Below are 22,881 nucleotides of genomic sequence, written 5' to 3' on the forward strand. Positions count from 1 at the left end.
ACGCTGATAGTAGTGTTACTATCTACAAAGCTCGAATTATTGCAAAAGTTTTTCGACAAGTTCAAGGTGTTGAATACGATGAAATACTCTCACTCGTATCGATGCTTAAGTCTGTCCGAATCATGTTAGCAATTGCCACATTTTATGAAATCCGGCAAATGGATGTGAAAACTGCACTCCTTAATGGATTTATTAAAGAAGAGTTGTATATGATGCAACCAGAAGGTTTTGTCAATCCTAAAGGTGCTAACAAAATGTGCAAGCTCCAGCGATCCATCAATGGACTGGTGCAAGCTTCTCGGAGTTGGAATATACGCTTTGATGAGTTGATCAAAGCATATGGTTTTATACAGACTTTTGGAGAAGCCTGTATTTACAAGAAAGTGAGTGGGAGCTCTGTAGCATTTTCTAAAACTATATGTAGATGACATATTGTTGATTGGAAATGGTATAGAATTTCTGGATAGCATAAAGGGATACTTGAATAAGAGTTCTTCAATGAAAGACCTCGGTGAAGCTGCTTACATATTGGGCATCAAGATGTATAAGATAGATCAAGACGCTTGATTAGTTTTTTTAATGAGTACATACCTTGATAAGATTTTGAAGTAATTCAAAATGGAACAGTCAAAGAAGGAGTTCTTGTCTGTGTTGCAAGGTGTGAAGTTGAGTAAGACTCAAAACTCGACCATGGCAGAAAATAGAAAGAGAATGAAAAGTCATTCCCTATGCCTCAGTCATAGGTTCTATAAAGTATGCTATGCTGTGTACCAGACCTATTGTATACCTTGCTCTGAGTTTGGCAAGGGAGTACAATTTTGATCTAAGAGTAGATCACTAGACGGCGGTCAAGAAAATCCTTAGTGAGGACTAAGGAAATATTTCTCGATTATGGAGGTGATAAAAGAGCCCGCCGTAAAGAGTTACAACAGTGCAAGCTTTTACACCGATCCAGATGACTATAAGTCTCAATCTGGAAACATATTGAAAGTGGGAGAAATTAGCTATAGTAGCTCCGTGCAGAGCATTGTAGACATAGAATATTTGCAAAATACATACAACTCTGAATGTGACAGACCCGTTGACTAAACTTCTCTCCCGAGCAAAACATGATCACACCTTAGTACTCTTAGGGTGTTAATCACATATCGATGTGAACTAGCTTATTGACTCTAGTAAACCCATTGGGCGCTGGTCATATGACAATGTGAATTATGGGTGTTAATCACATGCGGATGTGAATATTAGTGTTAAATCACATGGTGATGTGAACTAGATTATTGAGTCTAGTGCAAGTGGGAGACTGAAGGAAATATGCCCTAGAGGCAATAATAAAGTTATTATTTATTTCCTTATTTCATGATAAATGTTTATTATTCATGCTAGAATTGTATTAACTGGAAACATAATACATGTGTGAATACATAGACAAACATAGTGTCACTAGTATGCCTCTACTTGACTAGCTCGTTAATCAAAGATGGTTAAGTTTCCTAACCATAGACATGAGTTGTCATTTGATTAACGAGATCACATCATTAGGAGAATAATGTGATTGACTTGACCCATTCTGTTAGCTTAGCACTTGATCGTTTAGTATGTTACTATTGCTTTCTTCATAACTTATACATGTTCCTATAACTATGAGATTATGCAACTCCCGTTTACCGGAGGAACACTTTGTGTGCTACCAAATGTCACAACGTAACTGGGTGATTATAAAGGAGCTCTATAGGTGTCTCCGAAGGTACATGTTGGGTTGGCGTATTTTGAGATTAGGATCTGTCACTCCAATTGTCGGAGAGGTATCTCTAGGCCCTCTCGATAATGCACATCACTATAAGCCTTGCAAGCAATGTAGCTAAATGAGTTAGTTACGGAATGATGCATTACGTAACGAGTAAAGAGACTTGCCGGTAATGAGATTGAACTAGGTATTGAGATACCGACGACCGAATCTCGGGCAAGTAACATATCGATGACAAAGGGAACAACTTATGTTGTTATGCAGTTTGACCGATAAAGATCTTCGTAGAATATGGAGGAGCCAATATGAGCATCCAGGTTCAGCTATTGGTTATTGACCAGAGACATGTCTCGGTCATGTCTACATAGTTCTCGAACCCGTAGGGTCCGCACGCTTAAAGTTAGATGATGGTTATATTATGAGTTTATGTGTTTTGATGTACCGAAGAAGTTCAGAGTCCCGGATGAGATCGGGGACATCAAGAGGAGTCTAGAAATGGTCGAGACGTAAATATCGATATATTGGATGACTATATTCGGGCGTCGGAAAGGTTCCGAGTGATTCGGGTATTTTTCGGAGTACCGGAGAGTTACATGAATTCGTATTGGGCCTTAATGGGCCATACAGGAAAGGAGAGAAAGGCCCCAAAGGGTGGTCGCACCCCTCCCCATGGACTAGTTCGAATTGGACTAGGGAGGGGGGGCGCCCCCTTCCTTCTTCTCCTTCTCGCATCCCTTTTCCTACTCCAACAAGGAAAGGAGGAGTCCTACTCCCGGTGGGAGTAGGACTCCCCCCTTGGCGCGCCCTCCTCCTAGGCCGGCCGCCTCCCCCTTGCTCCTTTATATACGGGGGCAGGGGGGCACCTCTAGACACAACAATTGATCTTTGAGATCTATTAGCCGTGTGCGGTGCCCCCCTCCACCATATTCCACCTCTAGACGATTATATGAAGCCCTGCGTCGGTAGAACATTATCATCGTCACCACGCCGTTGTGCTGACAGAACTCTCCCTCGAAGCTCGGCTAGATCAGAGTTCGAGGGATGTCATCAAGCTGAATGTGTGCTGAACTCGGAGGTGCCGTGCGTTCGGTACTTGATCGGTCGGATCGTGAAGACGTACGACTACATCAACCACGTTGTGCTAACGCTTCCGCTTTCGGTCTACGAGGGTACATGGACAACACTCTCCCCTCTTGTTGCTATGCATCACCATGATCTTGCGTGTGCGTAGGATTTTTTTAAAATTACTACGTTCCCCAACAGTGGCATCTGAGCCAGGTTTTATGTGTAGATGTTATATGCATGAGTAGAACACAAGTGAGTTGTGGGCGATACAAGTCATACTGCTTACCAGCATGTCATACTTTGGTTCGGCGGTATTGTTGGATGAAGCGGCCCGGAGCGACATTACGCGTACGCTTACGCGAGACTGGTTCTACCAACGTGCTTTGCACATAGGTGGCTGGCGGGTGTTAGTTTCTCCAACTTTAGTTGAACCGAGTGTGGCTACGCCCGGTCCTTGAGAAGGTTAAAACAACACTAACTTGATGAACTATCGTTGTGGTTTTGATGCGTAGGTAAGAACGGTTCTTTCTCAGCCCGTAGCAGCCATGCAAAACTTGCAACAACAAAGTAGAGGACGTCTAACTTGTTTTTGTAGGGCATGTTGTGATGTGATATGGTCAAGACGTGATGCTATATTTTGTTGTATGAGATGATCATGTTTTGTAACCAAGTTATCGGCAACTGGCAGGAGCCATATGGTTGTCGCTTTATTGTATGCAATGCAATCGCCCTGTAATTGCTTTACTTTATCACTAAGCGGTAGCGATAGTCGTAGAAGCAATAGGTGGTGAAACGACAACGATGCTACGATAGAGATCAAGGTGTCACGCCGGTGACGATGGTGATCATGACGGTGCTTCGGAGATGGAGATCACAAGCACAAGATGATGATGGCCATATCATATCACTTATATTGATTGCATGTGATGTTTATCCTTATGCATCTTATTTTGCTTTGATTGAAAGTAGCATTATAAGATGATCTCTCACTAAATTTCAAGGTATAAGTGTTCTCCCTGAGTATGCACCGTTGCGAAAGTTTTTCGTGCTGAGACACCACATGATGATCGGGTGTGATAGGCTCTACGTTCAAATACAACGGGTGCAAAACAGTTGCACACGCGGAATACTCAGGTTAAACTTGACGAGCCTAGCATATACAGATATGGCCTCGGAACACTGAGACCGAAAGGTCAAGCGTGAATCATATAGTAGATATGATTAACATAATGATGTTCACCATTGAAAACTATTCCATCTCACGTGATGATCGGACATGGTTTAGTTGATTTGGATCACGTGATCACTTAGATGATTAGAGGGATGTCTATCTAAGTGGGAGTTCTTAGGTAATATGATTAATTGAGCTTTAATTTATCGTGAACTTAGTCCTGATAGTATTTTGCAAATTATGTTGTACATCAATAGCTCGCGTTGTTGCTTCCCTATGTTTATTTTTTGATATGTTCCTAGAGAAAAACTATGTTGAAATATATTAGTACAATGATACGGATTAGATCCGTGATCTGAGGTTTATCCTCATTCCTGCACAGAAGAATTATGTCCTTGATGCACCGCTAGGTGATAGACCTATTGCAGGAGCAGATGCAGACGTTGTGAACGTTTGGCTAAGCTCAATTTGATGACTACTTGGTAGTTTAGTGCACCATGCTCTACGGCTTAGAATCGGGACTTCAAAGACGTTTTTGAACGTCATGGACCATATGAGATGTTCCAGGAGTTGAAGTTAATATTCAAGCAAATACCCGAGTTGAGAGATATGAAGTCTCCAACAAGTTCTATAGCTAAAAGATGGAGGAGAATTGCTCAACTAGTGAGCATGCGCTCAGATTGTCTGGGTACTACAATCGCTTGAATCAAGTGGGAGTTAATCTTCCAGATAAGATAGTGATTGACAGAGTTCTCTAGTCACCATCACCAAGTTAGTAGAACTTCGTGATGAACTATAGTATGCAAAGGATGATGAAAACGATTCCCGAGCTCTTCGCGATGTTGAAATCAATGGAGGTAGAAATCAAGAAAGAGCATCAAGTGTTGATGATTGACAAGACCACTAGGTTCAAGAAAAAGGCAAAGGGAAAGAAAGGGAACTTCAAGTAGAATGACAAGAAAGTTGTCACTCCCGCGAAGAAGCCCAAAGCTGGACCAAAGCCTGAAACTAAGTGCTTACACTGCAAAGGAAATGGTCACTGGAAATAGAAATGCCCTGAATATTTGGTGGATAAGAAGGATGGCAAAGTGAACAAGGGTATATTTGATATACAAGTTATTGATGTGTGCCTTACTAGTGTTTATAGTAGCCCCTGAGTATTTGATACTTGTTCGGTTGCTAAGATTAGTAACTCGAAACAGGAGTTACAGAATAAACAGAGACTAGTTGAAGGGGAAGTGACGATGAGTGTTGGAAGTAGTTCCAAGATTGATATGATCATCATCACACACTCCCTATACTTTCGGGATTAGTGTTAAACCTAAATAAATGTTATTTGGCGTTTGCGTTGAGCATGAATATGATTTGATCATGTTTATTGCAATACGGTTATTCATTTAAAGTAAGAGAATAATTGTTATTCTGTTTACATGAATAAAACCTTCAATGGTCATACACCCAATGAAAAAGTTTGTTGGTTCTCGATCGTAGTGATACACATATTCATAATATTGATGCCAAAAGATGCAAAGTTGATAATGATAGTGCAACTTATTTGTGGCACTGTCGTTTGGGTCATATCGGTGTAAAGCGCATGAAGAAACTCCATAAAGATGGATTTTCAGAATCACTTGGTTATGAATCATTTGATGCTTGCGAACCGTGCCTTTTGGGCAAGATGACTAAAACTCCATTCTCCGGAACAATGGAACGAGCTATTGACTTGTTGGAAATAATACATACCGATGTATGCGGTCCAATGAGTGTTGATGCTCGTGGCAAGTATCATTATTTTCTGACCTTCACAAATGATTTGAGCAGATAAGAGTATATCTACTTAATGAAGCACAAGTCCGAAACATTTGAAAAGTTCAAAGAATTTCAGAAGTGAAGTGGAGAATCATCGTAACAAGAAAATAATGTTTCTACAATCTGATCATAGAGGAGAATATTTGAGTTACGAGTTTGCCCTTCATTTAAAACAATGTGGAATAGTTTCACAGCTCACGCCACATGGAACACCACAGCATAATGGTGTGTCCGAACGTCATAACTGCACTTTATTGGATATGGTGCGATCTATGATGTATCTTACCGATTTACCACTATTGTTTTGGGGTTATGCATTAGAGACAGCTGCATTCACTTTAAATAGGGGACCATCAATATCCATTGAGACGACACCTTATGAACTGTGGTTTGGCAAGAAACCAAAGTTGTCGTTTCTTAAAGTTTGGGGCTGCGATGCTTATGTGAAAAAGTTTCAACCTGATAAGCTCGAAACCGAGAAGTGTGTCTTCATAGAATACCCAAAGGAAACTGTTGGGTACACCTTCTATCACAGATCCGAAAGGCAAGATATTCGTTGCTAAAATGGATCCTTTCTAGAGAAGGAGTTTCTCTCGAAAGAAGTGAGTGAGAGGAAAGTAGATCTTGATAAGGTAAATGTACCTACTCCCTTGTTGGAAAGTAGTTCATCACAGAAATCAGTTTCAGTGATTCCTACACCAATTAGTGAGGAAGCTAATGATGATGATCATGAAACTTCAGATTAAGTTACTATAGAACCTCATAGGTCTTCCAAAGTACAGTCCGCACCAGAGTGGTATGGTAATACTATTCTGGAAGTCATGTTACTAGAACATGATGAACCTACGAACTATGAGGAAGTGATGATGAGCCCAGATTCCGCGAAATGGCTTGAGTAGATGGGATCCATGTATGAGAACAAAGTAAGGACTTTGGTGGAATTGCCCGATGATCGGCAAGCCATATTGTATAAATGGATCTTCAAGAGGAAAACAGACGCTGATAGTAGTGTTACTATCTACAAAGCTCGAATTATTGCAAAAGTTTTTCGACAAGTTCAAGGTGTTGAATACGATGAAATACTCTCACTCGTATCGATGCTTAAGTCTGTCCGAATCATGTTAGCAATTGCCACATTTTATGAAATCCGGCAAATGGATGTGAAAACTGCACTCCTTAATGGATTTATTAAAGAAGAGTTGTATATGATGCAACCAGAAGGTTTTGTCAATCCTAAAGGTGCTAACAAAATGTGCAAGCTCCAGCGATCCATCAATGGACTGGTGCAAGCTTCTCGGAGTTGGAATATACGCTTTGATGAGTTGATCAAAGCATATGGTTTTATACAGACTTTTGGAGAAGCCTGTATTTACAAGAAAGTGAGTGGGAGCTCTGTAGCATTTTCTAAAACTATATGTAGATGACATATTGTTGATTGGAAATGGTATAGAATTTCTGGATAGCATAAAGGGATACTTGAATAAGAGTTCTTCAATGAAAGACCTCGGTGAAGCTGCTTACATATTGGGCATCAAGATGTATAAGATAGATCAAGACGCTTGATTAGTTTTTTTAATGAGTACATACCTTGATAAGATTTTGAAGTAATTCAAAATGGAACAGTCAAAGAAGGAGTTCTTGTCTGTGTTGCAAGGTGTGAAGTTGAGTAAGACTCAAAACTCGACCATGGCAGAAAATAGAAAGAGAATGAAAAGTCATTCCCTATGCCTCAGTCATAGGTTCTATAAAGTATGCTATGCTGTGTACCAGACCTATTGTATACCTTGCTCTGAGTTTGGCAAGGGAGTACAATTTTGATCTAAGAGTAGATCACTAGACGGCGGTCAAGAAAATCCTTAGTGAGGACTAAGGAAATATTTCTCGATTATGGAGGTGATAAAAGAGCCCGCCGTAAAGAGTTACAACAGTGCAAGCTTTTACACCGATCCAGATGACTATAAGTCTCAATCTGGAAACATATTGAAAGTGGGAGAAATTAGCTATAGTAGCTCCGTGCAGAGCATTGTAGACATAGAATATTTGCAAAATACATACAACTCTGAATGTGACAGACCCGTTGACTAAACTTCTCTCCCGAGCAAAACATGATCACACCTTAGTACTCTTAGGGTGTTAATCACATATCGATGTGAACTAGCTTATTGACTCTAGTAAACCCATTGGGCGCTGGTCATATGACAATGTGAATTATGGGTGTTAATCACATGCGGATGTGAATATTAGTGTTAAATCACATGGTGATGTGAACTAGATTATTGAGTCTAGTGCAAGTGGGAGACTGAAGGAAATATGCCCTAGAGGCAATAATAAAGTTATTATTTATTTCCTTATTTCATGATAAATGTTTATTATTCATGCTAGAATTGTATTAACTGGAAACATAATACATGTGTGAATACATAGACAAACATAGTGTCACTAGTATGCCTCTACTTGACTAGCTCGTTAATCAAAGATGGTTAAGTTTCCTAACCATAGACATGAGTTGTCATTTGATTAACGAGATCACATCATTAGGAGAATAATGTGATTGACTTGACCCATTCTGTTAGCTTAGCACTTGATCGTTTAGTATGTTACTATTGCTTTCTTCATAACTTATACATGTTCCTATAACTATGAGATTATGCAACTCCCGTTTACCGGAGGAACACTTTGTGTGCTACCAAATGTCACAACGTAACTGGGTGATTATAAAGGAGCTCTATAGGTGTCTCCGAAGGTACATGTTGGGTTGGCGTATTTTGAGATTAGGATCTGTCACTCCAATTGTCGGAGAGGTATCTCTAGGCCCTCTCGATAATGCACATCACTATAAGCCTTGCAAGCAATGTAGCTAAATGAGTTAGTTACGGAATGATGCATTACGTAACGAGTAAAGAGACTTGCCGGTAATGAGATTGAACTAGGTATTGAGATACCGACGACCGAATCTCGGGCAAGTAACATATCGATGACAAAGGGAACAACTTATGTTGTTATGCAGTTTGACCGATAAAGATCTTCGTAGAATATGGAGGAGCCAATATGAGCATCCAGGTTCAGCTATTGGTTATTGACCAGAGACATGTCTCGGTCATGTCTACATAGTTCTCGAACCCGTAGGGTCCGCACGCTTAAAGTTAGATGATGGTTATATTATGAGTTTATGTGTTTTGATGTACCGAAGAAGTTCAGAGTCCCGGATGAGATCGGGGACATCAAGAGGAGTCTAGAAATGGTCGAGACGTAAATATCGATATATTGGATGACTATATTCGGGCGTCGGAAAGGTTCCGAGTGATTCGGGTATTTTTCGGAGTACCGGAGAGTTACATGAATTCGTATTGGGCCTTAATGGGCCATACAGGAAAGGAGAGAAAGGCCCCAAAGGGTGGTCGCACCCCTCCCCATGGACTAGTTCGAATTGGACTAGGGAGGGGGGGCGCCCCCTTCCTTCTTCTCCTTCTCGCATCCCTTTTCCTACTCCAACAAGGAAAGGAGGAGTCCTACTCCCGGTGGGAGTAGGACTCCCCCCTTGGCGCGCCCTCCTCCTAGGCCGGCCGCCTCCCCCTTGCTCCTTTATATACGGGGGCAGGGGGGCACCTCTAGACACAACAATTGATCTTTGAGATCTATTAGCCGTGTGCGGTGCCCCCCTCCACCATATTCCACCTTGATAATATCGTAGCAGTGCTTAGGTGAAGCCCTGCATCGGTAGAACATCATCATCATCACCACGCCGTCGTGCTGACAGAACTCTCCCTCGAAGCTCGGCTGGATCGGAGTTCGAGGGACGTCATTGAGCTAAACGTGTGATGAACTCGGAGGTGCCGTGCATTCGGTACTTGATCGGTCGGATCGTGAAGACGTACGACTACATCAACCGCGTTGTGCTAACGCTTCCGCTTTCGGTCTACAAGGGTACGTGGACAACACTCTCCCCTCTTGTTTCTATGCATCACCATGATCTTGCGTGTGCGTGGGATTTTTTTTGAAATTACTACGTTCCCCAACAATATGCATTAGAGCAAATGGTGTGAGTATGAGAAATGTATCTTCATGTTCATGTGTCCTTCTTGCAAACAATATGTACATCAGCAAGAGATCCTCATGTACATGAATGTGATGCATATACGTACCTTGTGGTCTTGAGCTAGCTTTGGAAGAGATGAATCTGAGTAAACAAGGTTAGACAACACAGAAACATCTACCAAACAGAGCAAGAGAAGTAAAGCACAAGGGTACCAAGATTGGGATGACATGTATAGAATGAGTACTAGGTACTCTATTTGAGTGTAGACATGTCCCCAAAGGTAAAGATATGCAACGAATTCAAAGATTTCCTTCCCTTGGATGTCTTGCTCCCCCTGAATCTTATGTGGGATACTAGGAGAAGACAGGGAAAAGAAAATCAGAGAAAAGCAAACACACAAACAATATGAACATGTCTTTCCCCTCTAAAGACATGTGACTTCTCTCCTCTTTGAATACCAAGCATCTGGGCTCTCTCTATGACGTGATTAATTATATCTCTTTCCCCCGAGCTCTCTCTCCCCCTTTGACAACAATTTCCAAGAAGGGTCTTCTGGAGTGTGAGTCAAAATAGGTTTGGTCCTTGAGTCTCATAGCAAGGTAGTAGGGAAAAATAAGGTGCTGGTAGAGGATAAGAATCATCGAGTGGAGCCAGAAAAAAATGTGCAGGATGCAAATGACAAAGTGTCTCCTCAGCATGTGAAATCGGTAACACCGAGTTGTTATCTTCAGTGGCATCGAGATAATTCGGTTTGACCGAAAGGGACAAATCGGTGTGTGCGAGTTCAGCACAGAGAAAAGGCACTTGTCACCTCAGCTCACTAGGAAAATAAAATCCCACAAGGATTTGCAGGGAATTAACTGAAGAATTTGCAATGAATTGGATGTAGGAAATGCAGAACAGAAATAAAAGAAAAAGAAATCTAGATGAAGTTTTTTTTGAAAAGGGAAACAAATATGCATGAGACAAATGCAAGAACAAGGGGAAACACTAGAGAACTTCATCTAGACTTAGTCAACGACAAAGTCACCTATGTTAGAGTATATTGACTTAGGAGTCATGTGAGGACACTTGATCATAGGTCATACTCATCATTTAAGCTCAAAATGGGGTTGCCTTTTTTCGTTTAAGCATTTTGATGTGTTCACATCTTGTTGACCTGCTTTTACCCATGACTTGGGGTAAAGCTTCTCTAAGATGGAACAGCATACCTTGGGTGGTGGTGATGATCTTGATCATGTAGTTGAACTTGTGTGGGATGCTCAATGTTGATGTAGTTCATTTGGAGCACCATTTGTAATTGGAGTTCATCTACCTACATGAACTAGTTTTGCAAGGAATAGCACTTGTGTATCCAAAGTGACAATCATGAAGTTTGATATAGGTATTTGTCAAAGGATATATTTGAAGGGTTTCATGCTTCCTTGTCTTCAACAACCGTAATGTATAGACTTGGTGATGTAGAGATTGCTCAAGATGTGAGTGAGTTGCAATCTCATAGATTTAGATTCATCCAAGTACCTACAAGGGTTAGATAGCATGCAAGGGTGCAAATATATCCAAGACATATGATTATCATCATAAGAGAAACATCAAGGATTAGTGATAGGCTCATGTCTTGCATGTATCCAAATGGAGTTCATACTCCAAGTTTGAAGCATCAATGATGTTAATTCACCTCTCAACCTGCAAAACACTTTCTCATCAAGTGGTTTAGTGAATATATCCGCCAATTGCTTGTCGGTACGAACATGCTTAAGGTTGATATCACCCTTAGCAACATGATCTTGAATAAAATGATGACGAACTTCAATATGCTTCGTTCAAGAATGTTGCACGGGATTGTGAGCAATCTTAATAGCACTTTCATTGTCACAATGCAGTGGAACATGTTTCACATATATCCCATAATCTTTAAGAGTTTGGGTCATCCAAAGTAATTGAGCACAACATGAACTGGCGGCAATGTATTCCGTTTCGGCGGTGGATAAGGATTCTGAGTTTTGTTTCTTGGAGGACCAAGACACAAGAGATCTACCAAGAAATTGACAAGTACCCGAAGTGGACTTTTTATCAACCTTGTCACCGGCATAGTCCAAGTCGGAGTAGCCAACAATATTAAAAGAGGCCCTCTTTGGATACCAAATGCCAAAGTTTGGTGTATGTATTAAGTATCTCACTATCCTTTTCACGGCCTTAAGATGGCATTCTTTAGGGGCCGCTTGATATCGTGCACACATGCACACATTTAGCATAATATCGGGATGAGAGGCACATTGATATAATAATGAACCAATCATAGAGCGGTAAACCTTTTGATCAACGGGTTCACCATCTTTGGTCAAGTCAAGATGTCCACTAGTAGGCATGGGTGTACTCATACCTTTGCATTCTTGCATATTGAACTTCTTGAACAAGTCCTTGGTGTACTTCGTTTGAGAGACAAAGGTACCTTCCTTAGTTTGCTTGATTTGCAAACCAAGAAAGAACTCGAGTTCACTCATCATAGACATCTCAAACTTCTCCGACATAAGCTTCCCAAACTTCTCACTAAAATGAGGGTTAGTAGATCCAAATATAATATCATCAACATAGACTTGGCACACAAATAATTCTCCATTAACCCTTTTAGTGAAAAGAGTAGAATCAATCTTTCCAATCTCAAAGCCTTTTTCAATAAGGAACTTGGTCAAGCATTTATACCACGCTCTAGGAGCTTGTTTAAGACCATAAAGAGCTTTGTGAAGCTTGTAAACATGATTGGGTTTCTTAGGATTAACAAAGCCGGGAGGTTGTTTCACATAAACTTCCTCCTCAATTTCACCATTTAGAAAAGCACTTTTAATGCCCATTTGGTATAAAGCGATATCATGGTGATTAGCATAGGCAAGTAAGATGCGAACGGACTCAAGTCTAGCAACGGGGGCATATGTCTCACCATAGTCCATACCTTCGACTTGACTATAGCCTTGGGCGACGAGACGTGCTTTGTTGCGAACTACTTGTCCATCTTCATCTTTATTGTTGCGAAACACCCATTTGGTATCGATGATGTTACGGTTGTTGTCGGGCTTCTCTACCAATGTCCACACTTGGTTTCTCTCAAAGTTGTGGAGTTCTTTGTGCATGGTGTTTATCCAATCCAGATCTTCCGAAGCTTCTTCAACCTTCATAGGTTCAATGCTAGAGATGAATGAATAATGCTCACAAAAATTAGCCAAACGAGATTTAGAGCGAGTGATTCTCCCGGTTTGGATATCATTGTGGATTTACTCAACGAGATGGTCTCTAGCGACTCTTGCTCGTACTCGTGAGAGCTTTTGTTTTGATCGGGGTGGAACATCTTATTCATCATCTTGTTCTTCTTCTTGGCCTTCATCATTGTTGACGTTGTCGTTCTCTTGTCGTGGTGGAGAAGGAGGTTGATGAGGTTCATCTTGGTGCACTTCCTCATTTTCTTCATCTTGGCGTGTCCTGCTTGTGGATGCTTCCATATCAACTCTTGGTTCACCTTGTCGTGAGGTAGAAGCTTCCACTTGGACGGACGAGGTACTCTCCTTCACCTCCGTTGGACGAACCTTGCCAATAGACAAGTCTTGGATTGCTTCCGAAGGATCTTTATCTCCTACATCAATTGGCAATTGTTCTACTAGCGAGCCGTTAGATCCATCAAACTTCTCATCTACCGTCTCTTCAACCTTTCGGGTGAAATTGTTGTAGACACGGTAAGTGTGAGAGTTTGAGCCGTAACCAAGTAGGAAACCCTCATGAGATTTAGGAGCAAATTTAGAACGACGATGCTTATCAAGAATGTAGCACTTTGAGCCGAGTACTCGAAAGTATCCAACTTGTGGTTTGTTACCGGTGAGGAGCTCGTATGCCGTCTTGCCGAGTAGCTTGTGAAGATACAAGCGATTTGTCGCATGACAAGCTGTCTCAACCGCTTTCGCCCAAAAGTGCTTTGGCGTCTTGTACTCATCAAGCATCGTTCTTGCCATTTCGATGAGCGTCCGGTTCTTCCTCTCAACAACTCCATTTTGTTGAGTTGTGTACGTAGCCGAGAACTCATGTGAACTGCCTTCTTCGTCAAGAAAGGTGTCCACATGGGCGTTCTTGAACTCCGTTCCGTTGTCGCCGCGAACCTTCTTGATCCTCACTTCAAATTGATTTTGGGCCTTCCTAGCAAAGTTTTTGAAGATCTTCTGGACATGCGATTTATCATCGAGAAAGAACACCCACGTAAATCTTGAAAATTCATCAAAAATAACTAGACCAAATGAGTTTCCACCGAGACTTTTGTAAGCGTTGGGACCGAAAAGATCCATGTGAAGTAGCTCGAGTGGTCTCCCTGTGGTCATGATGTTCTTCATCGGGTGGCTTCCTCCAACCTGTTTTCCTGCTTGGCAAGCGCTGCAAAGTCTATCCTTATCAAATATGACATCTTTAACACCAAGGATATGATCTCCTTTAATAAGCTTGTCAAGGTTTCGCATGCCCACATGACCTAACCGCATATGCCACAACCAACCTTTAGAAGCTTTAGCAATTAAGCAAGTTCTAGGTTGAGCCTTCTTAGTGACATCAACAATGTAGATCACCTTTACGTATATCGGTAAAGACCATTTTATGGTTATATCTATGAAACACTTGGCAATCTACTTTGGTAAATAGGACATTGAAACCAAAGTCAGCTAGTCTAGAAACAGAAAGCAGATTATAGCCAAGAGATTCAACGAGCATGACATTTTGTATGGAGCTATCATGTGAGATGGCCACCTTACCGAGGCCAACCACCTTACCCTTTGAGTTATCACCAAAAGTGACATACTTTCGAGGGTTGTCATTTTCAGCAAGCTCACAAAACATATCTTTATCTCCGGTCATGTGATCGGTACATCCACTATCAAGGACCCATTCGTTTCCTCCTGCCATGTATCCTCGAAGATTTGCCATAAGACCAAAGTGTCTCATTGCATCATCAAAATCATAGTCACTATCATCATCCTCATCATAGTATCCATGTTCAACATCGTCATGTGGTGGATCAATTCCTAGAGAGGGTGACTCATTAGATAACTGATTTTGACAATGGTCATCTTTGCTTCGGAAATAATATTGCTAATAATTCCAACATCTCCTTTGGCACGCATAAGATTTGTAAGCTCAAATAGACAATCACCAAACATAGGATCATTGGAATTCATCTTACTCAAGGCGATAGACCTATGAAGAATCTCATCTAGATTTTGCAAGGAATAGTTTGGAAATCGTTCCTCAAGAAATCTCCATATAGTGTAGGCACACTTAAGAGTAGGCAAGCATCCAATCAAGTTTCTAGGCAAACCTCTAGTGATAAGATCAACAGTTCTAAGATTGCGAATCATGTCAATGGACTCATCAAGACTAGGATGCATAGGATCAACATGAGGTGCACAAGGGCTAGTAATGTACTTATTCAAATGATATTCATTGAAGATCACAGGCATCTCATTTTTCCACTCATGAAAGTACTCTCCATCAAGTATAGGCACTCTATGTCTAAGACTGCCCAAAGTAGCCTCATCCATCCGCCTCCAATGGTGTTTAAACCAAAGCAATGGAGACCAAAGCTCTGATACCAGTTGAAAGGATCGAGAAGAGGTGTCTAGAGGGGGGGGGGGTGATTAGACCCTCAACAAACAAAGTTGGCAGTTTTTAAGTTTCTCAAGTTGAGGCAATAGATTAGCATAATTTCAAGCAAACACAATACATATCAAGCAAGCATGCAAAGAGTATATGAGCAGCGGAAAGTAAAGCATGCAACTTGCAAGAAAGTAAAGGGATGGGATTGGAGTGTGCAAACGCAATTGGAGACACGGATGTTTTTGGCGTGGTTCCGATAGGTGGTGCTATCATACATCCATGTTGATGGAGACTTCAACCCACAAAAGGTAACGGCTGCGCGAGTCCACGGAGGGCTCCAACCACCAAGGGTCCACGAAGAAGTTGTTGGGGAACGCAGTAATTTCAAAAAAATTCCTACGATCACGCAAGATCTATCTATGTGATGCATAGCAACGAGAGGGGGAGTGTATCTTCATACCCTTGAAGATCGCTAAGCGGAAGCGTTTATCAACGCGGTTGATGTAGTCGTACACCTTCACGATCTTCCCTGATCAAGTACCTACGGCACCTCCACGTTCAGCACATGTTCAGCTCGATAACGTCCTCGCCTTCTTGATCCAGCAAGACGGGCGAAGTAGTAGATGAGTTCCGGCAGCACGACGGCGTGATGACGGTGTTGGTGAAGAACAATCTCCACAGGGCTTTGCCTAAGCACTACAGAAACTATGACGGAGGATAAACTAGAGGGGACGGGGTTGCTGGCACATGGCTTGGTGTTTTTTGATGTGTCTCCGGTGCTAGCCCTGCCCCTCTATTTATATGTTGAGCCTTGGGGTCGAAACTTGGAGTAAAAGCCTCCACAAAGTCGGTTTCACCCGAAAGGCAAGAGTCCTTCTCGGACTCCAGGGCCAGACGCCAGGGTTCCCGGCGTCTGGACCCAAACGCCAGGGACCCTGGCGTCTGGCCCCTGGACTCCGCAAAACTTCCGTTTGCGCTTTCCAAAAACCTTGTGGGCTTTCCCCTTTGGCCCAAATAAAGTGTTCTCGTACCCAATCATTTCGGGAAACATACGGAACCCCTTCCGGTGAATTCTGGAACCCTTCCGGAGACCAAACACTATTATCCCATATATCAATCTTTATCTTCGGACCATTCCGGAGTTCCTCGTCATGTCCATGATCATATCCATGACTCCGAACAACATTCGGTCACCAACATACATAACTCATATAATACTATATCATCAACGAACGTTAAGCGTGCGGACCCTACGAGTTCGAGAACTATGTAGACATGACTGATACACCTCTCTTGTCAATAACCAATAGCGGAACCTGGATGCCCATATTGGCTCCTACATATTCTACGAAGATCTTTATCGGTCGAACCACATAACAACATACGTTGTTCCCTTTGTCATCGGAATGTTACTTGCCCGAGATTCGATCGTCGGTATCATCATACCTAGTTCAATCTCGTTATCGGCAAGTCTCTTTACTCATTCTGTAATACTTCATCCCGCAACTAACTCATTAGTCACAATGCTTCTAAGGCTTATAGTGATGAGTATTACCGAGTGGGCCCAGAGATACCTCTCCAAAACATGGAGTGACAAATCCTAATCTCGATCTATGTCAACCCAACAAACACCTTCGGAGACACCGGTAGAGCACCTTTATAATCACCCTTTTACGTTGTGACATTTGGTAGCACACAAAGTGTTTCTCCAGTATTCGAGAGTTGCATAATCTCATAGTCTGAGGAACTCGTATAAGTCATGAAGAAAGCAGTAGCAATGAAACTAACACGACCATAATGCTAAGCTAATGGATGGGTCATGTCCATCTCATCATTCTCATAATGATGTGTTCCTGTTAATCAAATGACAACACATGTCTATGGTTAGGAAACATAACCATCTTTGATTAACGAGCTAGTCAAGTAGAGGCATACTAGGGACTATATGTTTTGTCTATGTATTCACACATGTACTAAGTTTCCGGTTAATACAATTCTAGCATGAATAATAAACATTTATCATGAATTAAGGAAATAAATAATAACTTTATTATTGCCTCTAGGGCATATTTCCTTCAGAAGCAACCTTGTTTATCCCACCATGGCCATTGCCCACGAAGGATTTGCCTCACTAGGGTAGATCTTCGCGAAGAAGGCGATCTCCTTGCCCTTACAAACTCCTTGGTTCAACTCCACAATCTTGTCGGAGGCTCCCAAGTGACACCTAACCAATATAGGAGATACCACTCTCCAAAAGGTAATAGATGGTGTGTTGATGATGAACTCCTTGTTCTTGTGCTTCAAATGATAGTCTCCCCAACACTCAACTCTCTCTCATAGGATTGGATTTGGTGGAAAGATGATTTGAGTGGAAAGCAACTTGGGGAAGGCTAGAGATCAGGATTCATATGGTTGGATTGGAATATCTTGGTCTCAACACATGAGTAGGTGGTTCTCTCTCAGGAAATGAGTAGTGGAAGTGTAGGCACATTCTGATGGCTTTCCTCTTGAATGAGGAGAGAGTGGAGGGGTATATATAGCCTCCACACAAAATCTAACCGTTACACACAATTTACCAAACTCGGTGCGACCGAATCATAAAACTCGGTCAGACCAATTTAGTTCAGAATGTGACCGTTAGGCATTTCAGTGGGACCAATATGATCAACTCGGTGGGACCGATGTCCAAGGGTTAGGGTAAAACCTCATCTCGGTTTGACCGATTACACAAACTTGGTGGAACTGATTTTGGTAATAAGCAAAACAGAGAGTTGGTCAAGCAAACTCGGTGGGACCGATTGCATAATTTCGGTGAGACCGAAATTATTCCAATAGTCAACAGAGAGTTTGCAAGCCCATCTCGGTGAGACCGAGATCCCATCGGTGAAACCGAAGTGACTAGGGTTTCTGGCAATGGCTATGTCAAATGAACTTGGTGGCGCCGTATGGATCAAATCGGTGGGGCCGAGTTTGACTTTTGGTTTAGGACATATGTGGATATGAGAAAGTGGTTGAGGGCTGATAACCCACAAGTATAGGGGACCGCAACAGCTTTCGAGGGTAGAGTATTCAACCCAAATTTATTGATTCGACACAAGGGGAGCCAAAGAATATTCTTGAGTATTAGTAGTTGAGTTGTCAATTCAACCACACCTGGATAACTTAGTATCTGCAACAAAGTGTTTAGTAGCAAAACTGGTATGATAATAAAGGTAACGGTAGCAAAAGTAAAGATAAATGTTTTTGGGTTTTTGTAGTAGTTGTAACAGTAGCAACGGAAAAGTAAATAAGCGAAGAACAATATGTGAAAAGCTCGTAGGCAATGGATCAGTGATGGATAACTATGACGGATGCGATTCCTCATGCAATAGTTATAACATAGGGTGATATAGAACTAGCTCCAATTCATCAATGTAATGTAGGCATGTATTTCGTAAATAGTCATACGTGCTTATGGAAAAGAACTTGCATGACATCTTCTCCCGTTGCAGCGGGGTCCTTACGGAAACTAAGGGATATTAAGGCCTCCTTTTAATAGAGAACCGGAACAAAGCATTAGCACATAGTGAATACATGAACTCCTCAAACTACGGTCATCACCGAGAAGTATCCAGATTATTGTCACTTCGGGGTTGTCGGATCATAACAGATAATAGGTGACTATAGACTTGCAAGATAGGATCAAGAACACACACATATATTCATGAAAACATAATAGGTTCAGATCTGAAATCATGGCACTCGGGCCCTATTGACAAGCATTAAGCATAGCAAAGTCATAGCAACATCAATCTCAGAACATAGTGGATACTAGGGATCAAACCCTAACAGAACTAACTTGATTACATGGTAAATCTCATCCAACCCATCACCGTCCAGCAAGCCTACGATGGAATTACTCACGCACAGCGGTGAGCATCATGAAATTGGTGATGGAGGATGGTTGATGATGACGACGGCGACGAATCCCCCTCTCCGGAGCCCCGAACGGACTCCAGATCAGCCCCCCGAGAGAGATTAGGGCTTGGCGGTGGCTCCGTGTCGTAAAACGCAATGAAACTTTGTCCTTGATTTTTCTCTCCCCAAGACGGAATATATGGAGTTGGAGTTGAGGTCGGAGGAGGTCCAGGGGGCCCACGAGATAGGGGGCCGTGCCCTAGAGGGGGCACCCCCCTGTCTCATGGATAGGCCGTGGGCCCACTGGCACTAATTCTTTCACCAAAAATTCTTATTAATTCCAAAAAGTGCCTCCGTGGATTTCCAGGACATTCTGAGAACTTTTCTTTTCTACACATAAAACAACATCATGGCAGTTCTGCTGAAAACAGCGTCAGTCCGGGTTAGTTTCATTCTAATCATGCAAGTTAGAGTCCAAAACAAGGGCAAAAGTGTTTGGAAAATTAGATACGTTGGAGACGTATCAACTCCCCCAAGCTTAAACCTTTGGTTGTCCTCAAGCAATTCAGTTGATAAACTGAAAGTGATAAAGAAAAACTTTTACAAACTCTGTTTGCTCTTGTTGTTGTAACATGAAAAGCCAGCATTCAAGTTTCAGCAAATATTATGAACTAACCATACTAAGGATAACACATAGGTCTCACAATTACTCATATCAATAACATAATCAGCTAGTGAGCCATAATAATAAAACTCGGATGACAACACTTTCTCAAGATAATCATAACATGATATAACAAAATGGTATCTCGCTAGCCCTTTCTGAGATCGCAAAACATAAATGCAGAGCACCTTTAAAGATCAAGGACCGACTAAACATTGTAATTCATGGTAAAAGAGATCCAGTCAAGTCATACCCAATATAAACCAATAATAATGAATGCAAATGACAGTGTGCTCTCCAGCGAGTGCTTTTTAATAAGAAGGATGATGACTCAACATAAAAGTAAATAGATAGGCCCTTCGCAGAGGGAAGCAGGGATTTGTAGAGGTGCCAGAGCTCGATTTTAAAATAGAGATTGAATAACATTTTGAGCGGCATACTTTTGCTGTCAACGCAACAACTATGAGATGGCTGTAACTTCCATACTACATGCATTATAGGCAGTTCCCAAACGGAATGGTAAAGGTTTATACTCCCCCAACCACCAACAAGCATCAATCCATGGCTTGCTCGAAACAACGAGTGCCTCCAACATACAACAACCCTGTGGGAGTTTTGTTTAATTATTTTGATTTTCTTTGATCGTTTTGGATCATGGGACTGGGCATCCCGGTTACCGGCCCTTTCTCGTGAATGAGGAGCGGAGTCCACTCCTCTTGAGAATAACCCATCTAGCATGGAAGATATAGGCATCCCTAGTTGAAACATGAGCTGCTCAAGCATACAAAACAGAATTTCATTTGAAGGTTTGGAGTTTGGCACATTCAAATTTACTTGGAACGGCAGGTAAATACCGCATATAGGAAGGTATAGTGGACTCATATGGAACAACTTTGGGGTTTAAGGAGTTTGGATGCACAAGCGGTATTCCCGCTTAGTACAGGTGAAGGCTAGCAAAAGACTGGGAAGCGACCAACTAAGAGAGTGACAATAGTCCTAAACACGCATTAAAATTAATTTACACCGAGTACAAGCATGAGTAGGATATAATCTACCATGAACATAAATATCATGAAGGCTATGTTGATTTGATTCAACTACATGCGTGAACATGTGCCAAGTCGAGTCACTTAATTCATTCAAAGGAGGATACCATCCCATTATACCACATCATAATCATTCTAATAGCATGTTGGCACGCAAGGTAAACCATTATAACTCATAACTAATCAAGCATGGCACAAGTAACTATAATCTCTAAATGTCATTGCAAATATGTTTACTTCATAATAGCTGACTCAGGAACGATGAACTCATCATATTTACAAAAACAAAATAGGTCGAGTTCATACCAGCTTTTCTCATCCCAATAAGTCCATCATATATCATCATTATTGCCTTTCACTTGCACGACCGAACGATGTGTATAATAATAAGAGTGCATGTGCATTGGACTAAGCTTGAATCTGTAAGCATTCAACTCAAGAGAGAAGACAAGTAATATGGGCTCTAAGTTAAATAAACAATCATGCATATAAGAGCCACTAAGCATTTTCAATATGGTCTTCTTGACCCCCAAAAGAAAGAAAAGAAAAGAAAACTATTTACACGGGAAAGCTCCCAACAAGTAAAAGAAGAACGAGAAATATTTTTGGGTTTTCATTTTAATTTCTACTACAAGCATGGAAATTAAACTAACTATTTTTTTTTGTTTTTTCTTAAGGTTTATCAAACACACAAGAAGAAAACTAGAAAAAGAAATTTAAACTAGCATGGATAATACAATGAAAGAGTGTGAGCACCGACGACTAGTGTGTGAACATGAAAGTAAAGTCGGTGAGAAATACGTACTCCCCCAAGCTTAGGATTTTGGCCTAAGTTGGTCTAATACCAATGACCGCCTGGCTGATATCCATAAGTGAAACTGGGGCAGTACTGAGATGCAGAGGCAACCGCCTCCTGAGCAGCAGTGTGTTGGCGAGCTGCCTCGATTCCCCTCTTATATTTAGTTGCTTCTTCCCTGGTGACAACATATCTTCCTTTTGCCTGATAATCAAAAAGTTAGGGAGCAGGAAGAGTAACAAGGACGACGTTGCGTCTGTTATAGGTTAGTCGATAACGGAGGAATTGTTCATTCCTCTCAAGAAAATGATGATCAAACATAGCTTCTTTATCCAAATAAACAGGAGGTACAATCATATCCCCCTCTCGTGGAGCTATATTAAGAAAATTAGCCACACGGGTTGCATAAATTCCTCCAAAGAAATCTCCCCTTCTACTATTATTTTGCAACCTACGTGCAACTATTGCCCCCAAGTTATAACATCTATAACCTGACACAGCACTCTTGACGACACAAAGATCAGGGGCACACATGTGACATACTTCGTCCTTACCATTAATGCATCTACCAATAAAGAGAGCAAAGTAATGTATAGCAGGAAAATGAATGCTCCCTATGGTAGCTTGTGTTACGTCCCTAGATTCTCCCACAGTAATACTAGCAAGAAAATCTCTAACTTCAGATTTGGGAGGATCATTAATATTACCCCACTGTGGGAGTTTTTAAGCAGTTGTGAAATCCTATAAATCCATGGTATAAGATGTATCATAAATATCAAACATAAGACTAGGGGAATTACGGCAGAAATATATTCGAACCTCCGCACAAAGGAATCAGTCAATTGATAATATTGAGGACACTTAACTTGTAAGAAGTCCTCCAGCTCGGCATTACGCACATACGCGTCAAATTCCTCCTTGAAGCCTGATTCGACCATAAAATCATCGGATGGCCACTCGCAAGCCCGTACATTTGCGTCCCTTGGCAAATTAACGTCTTGTTCACGTATAGCAATCCTTGGCCCTTT

This window comes from Triticum dicoccoides, chromosome 3B, assembly GCF_002162155.2.
Source record: "Triticum dicoccoides isolate Atlit2015 ecotype Zavitan chromosome 3B, WEW_v2.0, whole genome shotgun sequence".
NCBI classification, from domain to species: domain Eukaryota; kingdom Viridiplantae; phylum Streptophyta; class Magnoliopsida; order Poales; family Poaceae; genus Triticum; species Triticum dicoccoides.